The following is a 20,868-nucleotide window of genomic DNA, read 5'->3' on the forward strand; positions in this document are numbered from 1 at the left end:
AGTAAGAAAGAAATCTTACTAAATTTGGGAGGCTAGTTTTACCTCTTGTGAGTTATTATTATTTTTTTTTTAATTTATAAAATAGAAATTTTATATTGCTGCCAGCAACAATTTTTTGTTTTATTTTTATTGCCAGCGAACATGCATACACCACCACTTTGTTTTGTACTATCATGTTGCTGCCACACATGGGTTGCAACACAACAAAACCCCAAAATTTAAGCTTTTTTTTCTTTGTTTTTTAATATGTATGTTGCTAACAGCAACACGCATCAAAACAAATTTTTTTTAACACACATTCAAAATAAAAATAAATAAATAAATTTTTACACAACTCAAATTTTTTCTTTATATATGTTAGTGCCAGCACTCTAACTCACACGTCCACACATCACTCTCTCTTTCCGAAGCTTTAACTCCAGACACCCTGACTTCTCTATCTTCTTTTCTCAAATCAACACTACCAAAAAGATAAAAATAAAAATAAAAAAACAAAAAACAAAGTCACTCGAACCATCAACACAAGGATCCCTAACCATATCTCCAGAAACTCTAGTATTTTCAGACGGTTCAACCTCTAAGATGGATGGATCAGCAATAACATCAAATTGTTGTCTCTCTAACTCATTCTCGTTATTTGTTTCGTATGTCATGATGACATTGCGAGATGAATCAAAATACTGTAAATCGAAGCTTCTGTAGCTTCGATTAAGAAGAAAACGAAACTCTAGATGTTCGAAAGAAAAAACCATACCTCTTATGATTAACCATCGAAGAAAAATTTACCATAAAAGCCACACATTCCGCTTGGAAACCTGAGAGCGTTATCCACTATGATGATTTCAACGAGAGAGAGAGATAGAGGAATGAAGGAGAGACGTTATCTCCCTTTTCTTGCTGCACTCTTCTTTCCATACCCATTTGAGAAGAAGATAAAACAATGGAAAAGACAATTTTACTACTGGCACATCACGTTGAAAATGCTGTGATTTTTTTCGAAATTTTTTTTATTACTTCTCACAGTGCACATCAGGATTTTTTTTTTTTACTAACAGCAACATAAAATTAAAAAAAAAAAAAAATCTTTTCTTCTCTTTTTCTTTGATGCCTTTAGCACGTGTAGATTCAAAATAAAATAAAAAATAAAAAAAATTTCCACACCACGCACAGTAACATTAAAACATTTTTTTTTAGAAAGAACAATTCATAACTCCTTGTCTTCAACAATCATTATTCCATCCCCAATTTCTGAAAATTCAAAATTATTATGGGTCACCAATTGTGGCCCTAATTGCACCATAGAAAATAATATTCCAAAAATAATATACTAAAAATCCAATCAAATGAGTTCAAAAGAACAAAAATAACAAAATCTAAAATAAAAGAATAAATAAACAATTAAACGAAATAAAATAAAAACTAAGTCTATTTGGCAATATTCCCATACTTGGGGCTTTTCAAGTTTGATCCTCAATAGTCGCCACTAAAAGCGCCCTCGATCCGCGGGGTGCGCGGATCCATTTTTGACCTTTGAGGTTTGGGAGTCACCACCTAATTATTGCGGTCTAGGAACCGAACTTTGACTCTAAAAGGCAAATAAACTAATCTACGAAAGAAAAATACAGGTCCGGGAATCACGTTACGGGGTTGGAAGGTGTTAGGCACCAACCCCGCTCGGCAAACGCCGGTCTCTACTAATTCCCAAATAAAACTACATTGCTAACAAGACCTAAATAATAATTAAAAAATAAAAATACTCACCTTTTCCGAACACAACGATTTTATTCCCTCAGATCTGATATAATAGCTCCTCATATAATATTCTTCGTTTCGTTTTGTCTCCGAATCTGATTTCTGATCTCCGAGGAGAGGTATCTCTTCTTTGGATCTGGATTCTTCAAATTTGTTTATGGATTTCAAGGTATTTTTGAAGAGCTTCTAAGTGTTTTTCAAGCTAAATTGAAGTATGGGTATTAGGTAAGGAGTTGGGGCTTCAAAATTAGGGTTTATGGGAAGCTTTTTGACTTACTTCTCTTAGGATTTTTTATTTGATACGAAAATAGAGTGTAGGGACTCCTATTTATAGATTTTTTAAGTGTTTGTTTAGATAGAATTAGTGTTTAATTATAATTCTTTTAGTTAGAGTTCTATTAAATAGAGTTATTATTTAATTAAGATTATTAAATAGAATTATTATTTAATTAGAACTCTATTAAGGTTTTGAATTTTGATCTTATTTGATTAACTTTAAGATTTTGACTTTAGTCTCACTTGATTGACTTTAGTCTTACTTGAGTGACTTTAATTTTGACTTTGATCTTACTTGATTGACTTTAATATCTTGATTTTAGTCTTACTTAATTGACTTTAATTTTTTGGAGAACCCTTCTCTATTATATCTTTAATTCTTTGGATCCCCAAATGGAGGGGTCCTTGAATAAATATCTTCGCAACCCTTAACAATTTTACTTGAGAGCCTGATTGATCGATTTTTTTTATTTAAATTTTTAAATTAATTTTATTAATGTTTCACTTTAATTATTTAATATTTTATTTATTAATTTTGAAGTTTTTTATTATAAAAATTGTAAAATTACCATTTTACCCTCGGAGAGGACTTTTTGCATTTTAAGTCGATTTTTGATGTTCTAGGATGTTTTAGTATCGATTTTTCGTAAAGAATTCAATGGAAATATTTATTTGTCATTTATGAAATTTTTTGTGCGAGATGGCGGTGAACTTTATGAGGGGCATTTTTGTAATTTTGTCAAATTTTATGAAAATTGGCGAAATGATTTATTTGGTTTCGATTTGTTATTTTATGTATTTAAATGGATTTTCCTAAGTGTAATGTAGGCTCTAGGGATGTTTTGAGATTAGGGGTATTTTGATAATTTGATCATTTTTTAGTGATTTTTCTCGTAAAATTTCTTTTTGTCTGCAAGATGATGATTTCTATGTTTTTGGGGTTATATTTTCTTAACGTAGCGTGGTTTCTATAGTTTTGTCAGTTCGAGATACCTCATCCGGATTTCTGAAATATATCTAATAACAAATAAAGCATTGGAATAAACATTCATCATTGGGAACCGTTGCAATCGGGTTGACGAGTTGATTAATCAGGCGAATGCAAAATGGGGTGTCTACAGAGATTTCTCTTCAAGACGATACTTTCAAGAATACCCGATCCCCAACTTGAAATTCCAAAGGTCTGCGTCGCATGTCTGCATAGCTTTTCTGTCTACTCTGAGCAATTTTCAGTCTGTCTCGTATAATGCACACTGTCTCAGTAGTTTCCTTAACAATTTTGGGTCCCAACACCATGGCATCTCATGTTTCTGCTCAATATATCGGTAATCGACACGGCTTACTGTATAAAGCCTCGAATGGTGCCATGCCAATACTAGCTTGAAAGTTGTTGTTATGGGAAAATTCCACCAACGGTAAATAGCACTTTCAACCTCCTCCAAAATCCAACACACATGCCCGTAGCATATCTTCTAAAATCTGAATAACTCGCTCGGATTGTCCATCAGACTGTGGGTGAAAAGCAGTAATGAAGTTCAATTGGGTACCCATGGCTTTGTGTAGACCCTCCCAGAATCACGAAGTGAATCTGGGGTTCCAATCTGACACGATAGAAATCGGCTGTGACGCCCCGCCAAACGCTAACACAAATCCCAGGGCCAAATCCCAAGGTACTAGGTGGCACCTCGAAATTTCGGCATGGTCTCCTCTGTTTATGTTAGCGTTTCACGGAACTCAAACCTGATAAACCAATTTATAACAAAACCTATATATAAAAATGTAGATACAGGAAAATAACAGCGGAAGACTAATTACATCTAACATGTAAGTAGATCAGAGTGCAGAAGATTTATCAATATACAGGCTTACCAAAACACTCTCACTCTAACATAGGCCTAAACTCTCAAATCCAAAAACTACATACATCTTGGATGAAACTGACAACACTAAGGGATGTGGCCCTAGTGCTCACCAGGCAATAAACTCTGATCGTCGATCTGATCGACCGGATACTCTTCAATTACTGACTCTACGCCTGTCTCAGTAGCTGCAAGTGCTGAAACTAAAAAAAATAGGAAGGAAAGGGTGAGTAACGATGGTTACCCAGTAAGTCCACAGCCATTTCCTACTAATAACCCTTCCTAAGCATGATCGAATAAAGCATACTGAATATTTTAATACATGCAAGGTTTTACAAGATAAAATACGATCAACTGGTACATATAGCCAGGGATGAGCAACTAAACAGTTTAAAAATTACACATAACATCAATCATCCATACTCATTATACATTTTCCATTTTATGCAAATAATGTTGACAACATTAAAATAATAGACATGCTTCTCAGTTTGTAATTCGAAATATAACAACAGATACATAATACAAGTGGTGGAGTATTGGAATTAAAGAGTTGGGATTCACGACTGGATCGCTCCCAGTCAGGACATGATATTCCCCAATAACATCGTAGTTCCTGATTTTGTGGCTGGTCGTGTCTACCACGCTTGCGGGACCATTTATCCGGCTCAGGCTGGCCGTTTGACGTGACCGTAAGCAATGGGTCTCTTTTCGATGTGTCAGAACGTTCGACTACTACTAGATTGTTAGTGATCACTGACTAATCATCTTCGTCTATGCCTATCAGGCGTGCATGTGATTCCCAAAAGATACTCCACTCGTATACGACCACCTTTACAATACACGTTCACTGATAAAGATAAGAGAGGAATGAACCCGGATTCCAGTTGTGACTCCACTCTCATACGCGTCCCATACCACGTATGAGTTTGGTGGTCCCTACCGTACATCCCAGGATAGTGCACCCCTCCGGATGATGTGATACACTATCCCTTCAGGCATTCACAAACCCTTTAACAGCTCACAAAATAGTTACGCATATATATAGTTTTTCATTTAAAACAAAAGAGAAATTAACAAAACAGGGTTGAGAATGGATATCCAGTTCCTACCATGCAACTTTGGCCACCCGGCCTAAAATAAATAACAGTACTCAGCGCACCCGCTAACATAATCGGAAATAAACATGCAACCCTTTCATTAATAACCTGGATATCCTTTCACCAACCTACACACAACATACAATGTAAAAGGCAGACATCACCCCTCGGGTGTGATTCTGACAATTTACCGTTTCATCCCTTTCCCATTCTTTCAACATTCTCATTTTTCGTCTTTTCAAATCAACCATCCATTTCCAATCTTTCAAGGTCATTATTTCGGTCTTTCCATTGAAAACCTTCAAAATTTATTCACAAACAAGGTCCCCATGATGCATGGGGCAAAAGCTGTTAAAAATAATGAAAGCTGGTGAAAATTTGGCTAATTGTCGAAAACTCAATTTTTTAAAGTTCTCGAAATTGAAAATGGGTTTTTCGAAATGAAAGTCTTGCTTACGAGATTCGACACCATATAGTTTTTGTAATCTAATTCAAAGTAATGTGAAAATTTTTATATTTTGAAAACTTGTCGAAAACGTCGAAATTTACATTTTGTTCTTAAAACCAAAATTTGGATTTTGATCCTTTGAGATTTGGATCTTAAAACCATTCTCATTGATCCGAAATGGGGGGTAAAACCTTAATTTCATTAAAGAACTTAAAGTAAATGGAAAGTAAAATTAAAGAGGACATTTACTTAAATGTTTTTAATGAAATAAAGGGTGAGAAATAGTGTATAACGTGTGAGGAGGTCAAGCCAAGAGTCAGAACACTGTTCTGATCAAAACTGTGTCTGTCGGTGGCTGTCGGCGACAGAATCAGGATTCTGTCGGTGGAACCGACAGTTTACTCATCGGCAGATGTCGGTGGGACCGACGGTCCTGCCGATAGAACAAAATTTTCTCGCGTTATTTTTTTTCATCTGTGGCAGAAGCTTCATTCTGTCGGTGGGACCGACAGAATGCCTTCGGTAGGTACCGGTGGCACCGACCCTACCCGCCTATAGCCTGAACCTCACTCGAACTTTCGAGTTTTCGATCCATTTTTCGATTTCTTCTTCCATTCTTCGAACCATTCTCGACCCACCCACGATTTTGTTATCAAAATTCGATAAAACGTAAACAAAACACCTACTTCTACCATGAATTTGAAATCAAACACCAATTTCTACCATTTAAATGCAAACAATAAGTTTTGCTTCAAAACCATAAATGCACATTTGAGAAATCTAAAGTTACCAATAGGAATTGAAAGTCCCTTACTTGTTTGTGGACGCCAATGGTGATGAATCAACACTAAGGATCAATGTTAGGCGGCTCGAAGTTTCGAAAGTGGTTGAACTCGGGTGCCAACGGAGTGGTTGGTTGTGAAACCCTCTTTGAAGGTGTTCTCCCCGCTTCCTAATGACCAACAACGACTCTCCTATGATTTGGATGAGGTTCCAAGTGATTATACAAAAACCTACTTGCTAATTCTTGTGGGAGACCAAGAGAAAAGAAGAGGAAATGGAGGTTGGATGGGGTGAGGACGTAGAGCTCGACAACGCCGACGACTTTGCCTTCTTCGTCGAGGTTCAACTCGGACTTGATTGGGATAGATCTTGATAGGAATGGGTTCAAACCCTAGGTCTAGAAAATGGCTGAGTTGAGTTCTTTGGAGAAGGGTGAAGAAGTGAAATGAAATAAAAGAAAGTGAGTTTTCTTTTATAAGAGGGCTGAGGGTATACTTGTAATTTCCCCATCATTTCTAGTTTCGATCGTAACTTAACTATTCGGACTCGGAAAACGACAAACGAATATACCATTTCGAATAATTTTTCACTACGGATCTAATGGTATCATCAAATCTTTTCGATTCTCGCTCTAACGAAATTCCACTATTTTAGATCCCACTTTACGCGAAATTCGAGGATTTGTTAACTTTTTCCTCCGAACTCGAATTCGAACTTGCTTACAAGTTAATATATATATTCCAATCCTTTTGAATCTAATGGCGAAGTCGGTTTTCCTCAAAATTAATCATAGCAATATTCGAGTATTTTACTCTAAATCTCTCCTTCGACATTTTCCTCTAAATCTCACCATTTAATTTCCTCGAGACATGAGTTGAAAATCCGGGGTGTTACATCGGCACCCTATGTAGTCTAACTATCTCAGCTATGTATATCGGACTCAATCTATTGACGTCAAATGAAACTCAGATTGGGATGAAATGTGCCGATTTCGTTAGTCGATCTACGATTACCCATATTGTATCTGACCTTTCACTGGCTCTCAGTAACCCGACTACGAAGTCCATGGTCACATGCTCCCATTTCCATTTCGCTATGGGTAATGGTTGGAGTAAGCCTGCTGGGTGGCGATGTTCTACTTTGACTTGTTGGCAAGTTAGGCATTTACCCACATATTCTACAATTACTTTCTTCATACTTGGGAATAAGAAATTCCTTTGCAGATCTCTATACATCTTTGTGCCTCTTGGGTGAATCGAGTATCGGGAACGGTGTGCCTCGCCTAGTATGTCGGACCTCAATTGCGAGTCTGGCGATATCCACATCCTACCTAGAAATATGAGAACCTCGTCTGCTCCTTTCGACCACTTTGGGTCGCTCGAGTCCCTAGCTCTCAGTGCATATCCTTCCACATCCTCGTCTACTCCCTGGGCTTCCTTGATTCGTGCTATCAACTCATTTTCAATTCTCAATGTACCCAGGTAAATGTGCGGTCTGTACCTTCTCCTTGGAGTCTCAAATACGGTTTCTATGGCTTGCTCAAGCAACTGCCATCCTTTCACCAACATGTAAGCTACAATATTTCTACTCAACGCGTCAGCAACCAAATTGGCTTTTCCCGGATGATACTCAAGGGTAAAATCGTAGTCCTTGAGGTATTCCATCTAACGTCGTTGTTTCCTATTTAATTCTCGTTGCGAGAATATGTACTTGAGACTCTTATGATCGGAGAATACTTCAAACTTATCTCCGTATAAGTAATGTCTCCAAATACATAGTGTGAACACTATAGCGGCTAACTCCAGGTCATGAACGGGGTAATTTTTCTCATGATTTTTCAACTTCCTCGATGCATATGCTACTACCTTTCCGCACTGCATCAATACAGCTCCCAAACCAATCCCATAAGCATCTGCAAATATCGTCAGACTTTCACCCGAAGTTGTTGATACTAAAATTGGAGCAGTCGTCAACCTTTTCTTCAATTCTTGGAATACAATCTCGCATTTATCATTCATTTCAAATCGAACATTTTTTGCGTCAATCTCGTCAACGGTGCTGCAAGAGTGGAGAATCCCTGAATAAACCTCCTATAGTAGCCGACCATCCCAAGAAAACTCCTAATATCGGTCACTGTCTTCGACTGTTTCCACATCAATACCGCTTCAACCTTAGAAGGGTCTACTGCTATCCCTTCATTGGATACCACGTGTCCTAGGAACTTTACCTTCTGGAGCCAGAATTCATACTTACTAAACTTGGCATATAACTTATGCTCTCGTAGAATCTGAAGTGTGATTCTGAGGTGTCTCTCGTGGTCTCCCTCGACTTAGAGTAGATGAGGATGTCATCTATGAACACAATGACAAACTTGTCGAGGTGCTCCCAAAATACTCGGTGCATCAGATCCATGAATGTTGTCGGTGCATTCGTCAGATCGAAAGGCATCACTAGATACTCAAAGTGCCCTAGCCTGGTCTAAAATGCAGTCTTCGGAATATCCACCTTCCGGATTTTCAATTGGTGGTAACTAGATCGCAAATTGATCTTAGAAAAGTATTAGGCACCCAGTAGTTGGTCAAACAGATCGTCGATGCGCAGAAGGGGGTACTTATTCTTGATGGTCACTTGATTTAACTTTCAATAGTCATTACATAAACGGAGCGACCCATCCTTCTTCTTGACAAACAAAACTAGTGCTTCCCAGGGTGAGGAACTGATGAGACTATCGTTGTTCTTCTCACCGGAGTTAATAATAATCTTAGTTTTACCTTACTTGTGGGGCAAGTAGAGGATCGAACCCAAGAGAAAGGAGGAATAGAGCTAAGCTAAGAAGATAAAATTCAAATTAACTAAAATGAATTAAAACTGTTTTTCTTTGTATTTTTGAACTTATAAGAAGATGTAAAATTGCTAGAAAATAAACTAAAGTAAATGAAATTAAAAGCAAGTAAACTTATGAATTAAAACACCATTGGAGGTGGATCTACCTAAAACATGTTAATGAGAAATTTCTAGTCTCTAGCCTTTTTATAACTCAATCATAAGGGCTTGGTGTTAGCTCCTTAGATCGGAAAGTTTTGCAATTAAAATGAAATAAAGGAACAAAAATAAAGTAGAATTTCTTGAGAACTTCTTACTACAAATTATCTAATTTAAGCATACTTTATCTTGATCTAATCTAAGCATAAAGTATCTATATTAAGAATAAAATGTGCAAAAAACTTAAAGAGAATTCATAAGCATTTTAAATAAAAGAAAGGCATAAAATTAGAAATAACACAAGAACTTGCTCTAGGCTTTTCCACTCTCCAATGAAGGGAAACTTAGCCTAATGTCATTGCAAGAGAGGGAAGATAAGAGATGAAAGAACTTTTCTTCATTTCATGGAGAAAATTACAACTTCTTCTTCTTCTACTTCTTACAAGACTAATTAGCCAAAAAGAAATAACTAGAAAATGAAAATACAAAAAATAAGAGAATAGGCAAAGAGCCTTAGATTAAAGGAGTCTTGGATAAGAGAACCAAGATGGGACCCTTTCTCTAGAAATGAAGGCTCTATTTATAGAGAAAAATGTGTGTAGAAGAGTCTAAAAGTAGCCTCCACTTTTCTTTGCACAAAAAGACAAAATAGGAGAATATGAGTTAAGGATTAGGACATTCCAAAGGATTAGGGCATTCCAAAGTGTTAGGGCATTCCAAAGTGGGCCCAAATGCTTTTACCTTGAGATTTTGATTCCAAATTGTTGATTTTCTGCACAAGAAACACACGTAATTAGATTTATCTAGTAAATGAATTTATTTATATATAATTAAGCCTAATTAACATGCAACGTGGTGGTTTGAGGCTTATCATGATTATTATCTTAATATAGAGAAATAGGTACAAAAATCAAGATAAATATCCGAAAAATGTGCGTATAATTGAGTGTTTGGAGACACTCATCAGGAACTCGGTCGAATAAACCCCAAGTTAGTAAGCTCATCAATCTGCTCTTCAACTCTCGGGTTTTTACCGGGGCCATTCGGTATGGGGCGATAGAGATAGGCCATGTGCCTAGTACCAAATCGATAAAAAATTCTATCTCACGACATGGAGGCAAACCCGGTAATTCTTCCGGAAAAACATCCCCAAATTCCTTGACTACCTTTACCATATCTGTCTATGTTTCTAGTTCTGATATACTCAGAGTTCCCAACTGGTTGTATAAAGGATTGTCCCTTCTATACCTGGATCCTCTAACTTTGACTTTCGGATATCTCGACCGTCTAAGGATTACTGACCTCGCGAAACAATCGATGTGGGCATGGTTCTACACCAGCCAATCCATCCCCAAAATGACATCAAAGTCAAAACAATCTAATGTCATGAGGTCGGTACTCATCTCTTGGTCCTCTATCCTAATTACACAGTTCCGACATAAGTTCTGAATTATTTGTCGGTCTCCCAACGGTGTAGATAGTTTCATTAACTGTCCCGTGTCAGAAATCTCTAATTTTAACAACCGTGCAATCTCAGTGGAAATATATGATCTAGACGAACCGATATCAAACAAAACTCGAATCTTAATGTTGGAAATTAAAATTGTACCTTCTAACACCTCGTCTGAAACTGGTATCTCCTCTTGAGTTAGATGATAAATTCTGCCCTAGGCTCTAGGAATCACCCCCGATTGTTGCCATGATGAGGAACAATTTCTCCTGATGTGTCCCGTCTGTCCACACCCAAAGCATGCCAATGGTTCCGTCTGTATAGGTCTCTGGGGGACAGGTGGTCTCGGAATCTATCTAGTTGGTCCCCTTGGCCCTGTTGGCCTCACTGAAGCCCCAATTGATCTATAACTCGGTGGTGTAGGAGTTTGATACTGCGAATATGTGGGTTTAGAGGCACTCGATCTCGAAAACATCGGTCTCTTGACCGGATCAGTCCTAGGAAGAAATGAAGTCTGGGGTCGACTAGTTTGCCCCCTCGAAGTTTGCAACTCCATATCCTCCCGCTCCACCCTCTCAGCTCGACTCACTATGTCACTGTAGCTGGTGGTCTCGATCACTGACATCTTGGCCCTTAGGTAGGGTTGCAGTCCTCTGAAAAATCTACGAGCTTTCTGCAGATCGATCGGAATGAGCTCGGATGCGTATCGTGATAACCTAGTAAATCTCAGCTCGTAGTCTGTAACAAATAGGTTGAGTTACACTAAACTTGAAAACTCCTGATGTTTAATCTCTCGGGCCATCTCAGATATAAATCGGACTAGGAACATCTTCTCGAAATCAGACCACTCGAAAGGTCCAACCCCCAAAACATTCCTTTCGGAATGCCACCAATAGCTGGCATCCCCGCCAAACTGAAATGCGGCCACCAGTACCCACTGGTCTTTTGGGCACTGCATAGTGCTCAGAATCTCTCAGGTCCTCAAAACCCACTCCTCGACCTCAGTGAGGTCGGAAGAACCTCCAAATCTAGGTGGACGTAGTCACTGAAAGTTTTGTAGCCACATTCCCGGGTCTGTCTGTACCTAGGGTGGAGAAGTTTTCACGGTCCTCAATGGTACAACCTATGGCCGTGGCTCCTATGGTGGCTCTTGAGGTGGAATAGGGTCGGCTTCTTGTGAAGAAGTCTGGCGCTCCCTCAAGTCAGCCACCTCCTCTGTTAGTCTAGCCTGTGACTCGAGTATCTCTTCCCTAAACTTGTTCTGGAACTCAGCCATTTGTCCCATAAACGAAATAAGCTGGGCTATCGGATCGGGGGTTTGATCCGATGCCTGTCCTATTTCTACTGTAGTTCGGCCTCTGCCTCTGTCCCGTCCACTCATCTCGTTTATGTTCATCAGTAACAAGACATTTATTATCATAGTGCTAAGGTCGTTCTTATCGAAGAATTAATCGATATCTTAATTAAGAATTTAGTAATGAACACCATTTTCATTACTAATTGAACAAACCTGAAATCCTATCTCAATCTTACTAAGCTCTATGGACTCTAGACACGGAAGAGTTCACAATCCCAATACGAAGCTACTAATGAGCTTTGATACCATCTGTGACGTCCCACCAAACGCTAACACAAATCCTAAGGTTACCTCGAGGCATTAGGAGGTGCCTCAAAATTTTGACATGGTCTCCTCTATTTATGTTGTGTTTCACGGAACTCAAAATCTGATAAATCAAATCCACACAATCTTGTATAAAGCAACATACCAACAATGAACAAGAAACGGAAGACAAAAAAATTTACCAACAACATAAAACGAGGTCAGAGTTGCGCAAAAAGGAATAAAGATATACAGGATTACAACAGTTTATCCTCACTCTAACATAGCCCTATCACTCGTCCTAAAACACTATGTACACCTCCTAAGACGAACAAACTCCTAAGGGAAGTAATCTCAATGCTCACCAAGTAATGGACACTGATCGTCGATCTGACCAACGAGATGTTCCTCGACTAATGGCTCAACACTCGCCTCCCCAAACACAGGCTCTACAACTAAAAAAGAATAGAAAAAATGATGAGTAATAATAGTTACCCAATAGGTCCACAAATAATTCATACTAATAACCTCACCTAACGTGATCAAATAATCATATTGCATCATTTCAAAACATGCAAGTTTTATAATTGAAATTACGATTAACTGATACATATAGCTAGGGATGAGCAACTAAACAGTTTAAAAGTTACACATAGCATCAATCATCCATACTCATTATACATTTTTCCTTTTATACAAATACAGTTGACAACATTGAAATAATAGACATGTTTTTCAGTTTATAATTCGAAATATAACAACAGATACATAGTACAAGTAGTGGAGTAATAGAATTTGAGCATTGGGTTTCATGATTGGATCGCTCCTAGTCGAGACATGATGTTACAACATAAATCTGGCTTTTAGTTCTTGATTTTGTGGTCGGTCACTACGCTTACCATACCAGTGACCCTTATCCGACTCAGACGGGCCATTTATCGTGACCGTAAGCAATGGGTCTCTTTTCGATGTGTCAAAACGGTCGACTACTACTAGATTGTTAGTGATCACTGATCAATCATCTTCATCTATGCCTATCAGGCGTGCATGTGATTCCTAAAATAACACTCCACTCCTATACAATCTCCTTTACAATACACATTCATTGGTAAAGATAAGAAAGGAATGGACTCAGATTTCAGTTGTGACTCCACTCTCATACGCGTTATATACCACGTATGAGCTTGGTGGTCCTTACCGTACATCCTGGGATACTACACCCCTCCAGATGATGTGACGCACTATCCCTTCAGGCATTCACAGACCCTTTAACAGCTCACAAAATAGCTACATAGATATGTTATTTTTCATTTAAAACAAAAGAGAAATTAATAGAACAGGGTTGAGAATAGATATCAAATTCCTACCATGCAACTGTGACCCCCCGGCCTAAAATAAATAATAGTACTCAGCGGACGTGCTAACATAATTTTAAATAAATATGCAACTCTTTCATTAATAACCTGGATATCCTTTCACCAACCTACATACAACATACAATGTAAAATGCAGACATCACCCCTCGGGTGTGACTGACATTTTACCGATCATCCCCTTTTTCATTTTCTCGACATTCTCACTTTTCGTCTTTTCAAATCAAACCATTCATTTTCAATCTTTCAAAGTCATTTTTGGTCTTTCCATCGAAAACCATCAAGATTTATTCAAAACGAGATCGCGACGATGCACGGGATCAAAATTGTTAAAAACAAGGAAAGTTGGTGAAAATTTGGCTAAGTATCGAAAACTCAGTTTTTCAAAGTTCTCAAAATTGAAAATAGGTTTTTGAAAATGAAAGCCTTAAGCACGAGATTTGACACTATATACATTTCATAGTCTAATTCATAGTAACGCGAAAAGTTATTACATTTTGAAAATTTGTCAAAAACATCAAAATCTACGTTTTGTTCTTGAAACCAAAATTTGGATTTTAATCCTTTGAGATTTCGGATCTCGAAACCATTCCCATTATTTAGAAATGGAGGGTAAAACCTTAATTTCATTAAATATTTTTAATAAAATAAAGGATGGGAAATCATGTACAGGTCATAAGGAACATGGTCCAAGAGTCAGAAGTTGTTTTGAAGACAATTCTGTCGGTGGCTGTCGGTGGCAGAAGCATGTTTATGTCGGTGGGACCGACAGAATGGCCTTCGACAGGTGTCGGTGGGACCGACAGCACTAAATACTCTGGCAAAATTTGGGTTTTTTGATCGTATTTCGGATTTCTCTTCCGTTCTTCAAACCCTTTGACCCACCCACAACTTCAACATTTAAAATTGATAAAACAACATCAAATCTCTAATCCTAATCATGGATTGAAAATTTAACAAATATTTCTACGATTTATAAACAACTAACAAGTTTTGTAGAACCTAAATGCACATTTCGAAATCTAAAGTTACCAATAGGAATTGAAAGTCCCCTACTTGGTTTGTGGACGTCGAAAGTGATGAACTCTCACAATAATCAAGGTTGGTGGTAAAAGAGTCAATGTTGGGTTGAGTTTGGTTCAAAGTGAGCGAGGGTTTGCAACTCCTTCGACGACGGCACTCTCCTTTACTTCTACACTAGAAGACGAGTCTCTACTAACAAGGTGAAGCTCCGAGTTTGATGATACCCTAATTTACTTGCTGATTTTTTATGGAGGGTGAGGAAAACGAACATGAATGGATTAACAAGGAGGGTGAGGTTGTAGCTATCGTCGTAGCCGACAACTTTGTCTTCTTCATCGAGGTTCAACGATCCTTCCTTCTCAATGAATCTTGAGGTGAAGAGAGGAGAACCCTAGGTTTGAGAAAAGGGTTGATATTTGGATTCTTTAGAGAAGAAGAAAACAAATGAGAATGAAAGAAAGTTTACTTTCTTTTATAAAAAATTGAGGGCATACTTGTAATTTTCCCATCATTTCTAGTTTCGATCGTAACTTAACTATTCGGACTCGAAAAATGACAAACGAGTGTACCATTTCGAATAACTTTTTGTTGCGGTCATAATGGTGTGGTCGAATCTTCCTGATTCTCCCTCTAACAAAAATTTTCTATTTTGGGTCCCGTTCAACACGAAATTCGAGGATTTGTTAATTTTTCCATCCAAATTTGAGTTCAAACTTGCTTATAGGCTAAAGTATATATTTCGATCGTTTTGAAACTAATAGCGAAGTCGGTTTTTAACGAAAATGAACATAGCATAATCCAAGCATTTGACTCTAAGTTTTCTTTTTAGAATATTCCTCAAATTAATACTATCTGATTTCTTCGAGATACGAGTTAAAAATACTGGGTGTTACACTTCCAATATCCTCTATCTTCTAATTATATTCGCTTATTTCTCCTTCATACGTAACATAGAATTACGCATGCTTAGGATCACTACACTTTCCACCCGACTTAGCAAGCACGTACGCTTAGGTTCGTTACATAATTCGATGACTTAGAAATCTCGTTACGCTAAGAAAATATGATCTCGAGACTTAGAAATAATCACGTTGGGACTAAAAGAAACTTCACAAAAATTCACCATGGACAAAAATCTATAAAATGACGAAAATACTCGTCTTGAATTTCAGACCTCCAAAAAGTCTCGAAAGTATCTTCATTGCCTTCATAATGGATTTTGAGTCTAACGGGACCCAAATCGATAAAATCGAAGAAATTTATGAAAAAATCGAAAAATGATCAAAACGCCCCTTGATGTCCAACTTGCATGTAGAGACCTTGACTATTAGGAAAATCAAAATAAAACAATCAACTTGAAACTTTTAAATCGAAACGAAAATTAAAATTCAAACAATCAACTTGAAGACCTTAAATCAACATTCAATCCAAATTTAATCAACCCATCAACATTTAAATTAAAATCTAATGAACCAATCAAATTGAAATTAAAGTTTAATCAACCCATCAACATTTAAATTAAAATCTAATCAACCAATCAAATTGAAATTAAGATCCAATCAACCCATCAACATTTAAATTAAAATTCAATTAACCAATTAACATTGAAATTAAAACCCAATCGATCAACCAAATTGAATTTAAAACTCAATCGATCAATCAATATTCAAATCAAAACATAATCAACCAATCGAATTAAAATCTTAATCAAGATCGAAAAGTGGAACACAATTAACCCATCAAGTTAAATTTTTAACCCAATCAAACTAAAATTAAAAATTAATTCACCTAAGATATTTGAAATTTGAACTTAATCAATCGATAAAAATCAAAAATATAAAATTAGTCATCAATGAGTCACCACCAACACTCCACGGGTTGCGAAGCATGGGATCATGATCCCTTTCCTTGTAAACTGAAATAAAGTGAGAGGTTCTCTCTTTGGTTTGGTCAAAGAAGAAGCAAATAAAAAACAAAAAAAAAAACAAAGAAAGAAACAAATAAACAAAAAGGGAAAAGAAATAAATAAAACAAAGAAAGAGAAAGAATTGAAAATAGTAAGAGAATGCTATAAAAGATATAAAGCTTTCTCTCTTGAAAGGGGGGAAGAACCAAGAGAAAAAAGTTGACATGCTTGAAAGAGGAAAAGAAGACTGACACTTTGAAAGAAAAGCAGGGGTATATGACGTTTTTGGATAGCCATGAAGAGTGGTTTTCTTTTTGACAGAGAAGGGGCAGCAAGAAAAGAGAGTATTCTCTCCCCCAAACATCCATCTCCTTCTTCATTAATCAATCCATAGCCACCCCCACATCTCAGCCTCTCTCCTTCACTACTTTACAGCCACCCCCGTTGTCCTCTTTATCATTATTTTCCTCTATTTCACCACCATTAAACACCATATTACAACAGCCCTACCATCTTTACCACCTTCATTTTCTTCTTCAACAGCAGCAACACCTTCACCATTAAAACCAGCCCCCCTACCTTCACATTCTCATCTTTTTCTCAGCCCTACTTCAGTCCCAAACATCCTCTAGCAGCCCCATCACGGACTCCTCTCATATTTCATTTTTTGCTGTCCCATTCTGTTCTTCACCATTAAAGTATTCACCTCACATAGCCATTGAAATAAGCCCCCCATACCTTCACATTCTCTTCTTCTTCTCAACCCCACTTCAGTCCCAAACATCCTCTAGCAACCCCATCACGGACTCCTCTCATATTTTGTTCTCAAGACTCCTTGTTCCCTAAAAATCCATAATTTACCAATTGGACCCCTATTCGCCATAATTTAGTGAAAAGGGTTGAGGAGATTTCAGGTATTGAGGAAAGTATTTCAGAACACATGAGAGATTAATGACGGGAAACTCTGTGCAAATTGGGAAGGACCATACATACTATAAAAACTCGGAACAACGATGATATTATCTATAAACAGTTTTGGAAAATCAATCTCTTCACCCTGGAATGTTTTTAATTTAAAAAAATGTTATCAATAAAGATTATCTCCTACTATTTTTTTTCCATTTTACAACAAAATCCCAACCATTAGGGGGCAGATTACAACAAAAACCTTAGCTTGTAAGGGGAGCCAAGCCTGAACATAAGGGGATCGGATTACAACAAGAAGCTTTTACTCATAAGGGGGGCCAAGCCCAACCATAAGAGGGTCGATCAACGAAAGCCTTGGCTCAAAAGGGGAGCCAAGCCCAATCGTAAGGGGGTTAGGTTACATCGAAGGGTTAGGCTCATATAGGGAGCCAAGTCTTTACTCAAAAATTAAAAATGAAAGAGTTTTTACACAAGTCATAAAGGTCGACAAAAATTCATTTTCATTAAAAGATGACAAAAATGATTACATAAAAAAGAAAATATAAGATAAGGGCAACCTAAGCTACAGAAGTCTAGGGGTCGATTGATAGATCTTGGGCCGACGTGCCCTTAGTTACCTCATTAAACCTTGGGAGTTTAGTCCTCGAGGTGATAACATCAAAAGGGAAGGCACTTTCAGCATTGGCTGCATCCAAAACCACCACGGAGGGAGTCTCCAAGTTAGTAGGTTGGACGAACAAGAGGGAGGTTGTATCAACAAGAGCCTTTTTGGCTTTTGAAATCTTGGCTTTGACTTTATTTAAGGCCTTTTCCCACCAAGCATTGAGGCGTCGACCTCCTTCTAGACAGTAGCCACATGATCGACTAGAGTTTTCTCCTTCTCTTCTTCCTTCTTAGCCATAATCCCCACCAACTTGGCCTGTGCTATGTCCCGTTTTTACTTCAAAATATAGGCTTCCTTGACAACCTACTCGGCTCGAAGCTATTTTCTCAAAGTTTCAGACTTGGAAGTCCCAAGCTCTATCTTACTCTTTTTTAGCTGAGCTAGAAGGCTATATCTTTCCTTCAACAGCTTCAAGCTAGTTGTCTTAGCCTTTTCTTTGGCCGAGGTAGCAATATTTCAAGATTGACCAAGCCTAGTTAGTCCATATTGAACCTACAAAGGAACAAGAATTAGCAAAAGGACGAAAAAGACTAAAAAGATAAGGACTACAAAGATCCACATGAAATCTTACCACCATTAAAGCTTCGAAGACGTCATTGATAAACCCCAAAAGGTTATCGGAGTAACTCTGACCCATAATGGCTAGATCCCTCAGAAAGCAAGAAGCCTCCATCATCGTCCTCGCAACCCAAGAATTGTTAAAGATAGAGTGTTAGTTGATAATATGTAGGTCACCGACCTCAGGAATTACTGACCAAGGGGTACCAGATAGCTTAGAACCCCTCGAATCCAATCCTTCACCGCATGATAAGGCAACAGATGCAGGACGGGCATTAGCCCCCTCCTTTTCCCTGGGAAGGACTACTTTCGTAGGAATGGAAGGGGTCGGGACACCTTAGCCTCAAAGATTCATCCTTAGTACTGGTTCTAGTAGGAGGATGAGTCAGATGATTCTCCTAAACATTTGACTTTGTGTCAAAGTCATCGATTGGGGCTTTGGAATTGATGAAAGCCATGTCGCCAAGTTCTTCTTCATCACACAAACACTGAAGAGGCCACAGGGAGCTCCTTCTTACGATCTCATCTTCCTCATCTACCTCGGTACTCAAAAAGTTGATTACCCTGTTGTAGAAGGCACGGTTAGCAAGAAGGTTGGCAATGACAATCGAGTATGGAACCCTTTTCCTTGCTCGGATCTAAAAAGTACATGAGCGGATTAAATTAATGAAACGAAGAACCATGAGAAAGAGCACTATTAGGTCAGGGCACTTACTGGTTCAATTGAAGGTATTGAAGGAAAGGGGGACCTTCATCCCCAATTGCACGCTCCCCCTCTCTAGTAAATTTGATCGGAAATAGGAACCAATCCTTATTCGAACTAGACAAGCTAAAAAAAAGGGGGTTTTCCTCTCCTCTTAGTCAAATAAAAGAAGCCATTTCTCCCGAGACACCTCCTAAGGGTGAAGTGAGATCGGATATCTAGTAAACTGAGCTTTTCACCCTCATCAAGCCGAGCATTGATCCGCTCGAAAGTATGCATGAGTCGGTAGAAGTTACCACTCATTTAACCTAGAGCCCTCCTCTAATAGTTCAAGACCTCTCGAAGTAACCGACTAAGAAGAACTTGAAGATTGGCTTTGAATTGTCTCCAAAACACCACCATGGTATCCCAAGGAAAATTGTGCAAAAAAGGGGATTCCTTAACAAAAAAAAGTCCCAACCTCGTTAGGGATGCCATAGGCATCCCTTATTGCACTCATGAAAGGACATGTAGGGGAGTAAGACTTTCCATTAGTCATGGAGGAAGCCCAAGAAGAAAAATAGAAGAGAGAATGAGAAAAAAAAAAAACCCTCAAAAAGGACACCCTTACTTCTTCGACCTTACTGGAAAATCAAATGAAAGTTTCACAGAAGTAAGAACAACACCAAGAACCAAAGAAGAATGGAAGAAGAGAAAGCAAGATAGATCGTAAAATAAATATAAATGAAGGTTTGAGGTGTATTTATAGACCCAAAATCACTGAGATTTGTGATTCAAAACTAACAGGTGAGATAACGTAGAAAAACGAGGCAATAATTAGTAAATTCCACATTAATAAGATGCATCGAGTAAGGCGATCGGTACGAACATGCATGCTCAAAGAAGCAATTGAAGTTGAACACATGTCAAGCGCAATGAGTGCACCGTCATCAAGTTTCGTAAACAACGCACTCAATATCAATAAAGTAAATATCCATCATTGCGCCATTTAAATTTCTGAGGATGTGTTGGCACAACAATTAAAGCGCACGAGCAAATACGAAAATACCACATGCCATCGATGCTAGACTCGGGTCTCGAGGATTCGAATAAAATCCAAACCCCCAAGAGGGGGTAACTATTAATGATTGATTATCTTCATGAAATCACCAAATGATGACACGTGGTAGTGTATGAAACCAAATCCCAAGATCATGATGTGATGTCACGTCCATCCGAGCCCAAAAGAAACATATGGGACCAAGGTACAAGGGACAAAATGGACTTTGTCTCCTAACTCAAAATCAGATTAGAACAAATGCATAACTAGGATCCCTGAATTGGAAAAATGGATCATATATTTGAATTTCGAGATATAAGGGGGAATCCGTTGCTAAATAAGTTCAGTGAATCTAGACATGATTCAAAAGAAAATACATTCCAATTCAACTCCCAACTCCGAATTGGAAGGAAGATGACATCAAT

At 37.9% G+C, this 20,868-nt stretch overlaps 1 long non-coding RNA gene across 1 annotated transcript; it reads right to left on the reverse strand.

The window, feature by feature from the left end:
* Nucleotides 1-17,962: 17,962 nt before the first annotated feature.
* LOC147391048 (uncharacterized) lies at nt 17,963-20,487 on the reverse strand. Its single transcript, XR_015182503.1, has 3 exons — nt 19,417-20,487; nt 18,715-19,339; nt 17,963-18,635 (listed from the first exon to the last, which is right to left on the reverse strand). It is a non-coding gene; the product is annotated as an uncharacterized LOC147391048 (long non-coding RNA).
* Nucleotides 20,488-20,868: the final 381 nt, after the last annotated feature.

This window comes from Akebia trifoliata, chromosome 11 (assembly GCF_017979445.1).
Source record: "Akebia trifoliata isolate Shusen 1 chromosome 11, ASM1797944v1, whole genome shotgun sequence".
Classification (NCBI taxonomy): domain Eukaryota; kingdom Viridiplantae; phylum Streptophyta; class Magnoliopsida; order Ranunculales; family Lardizabalaceae; genus Akebia; species Akebia trifoliata.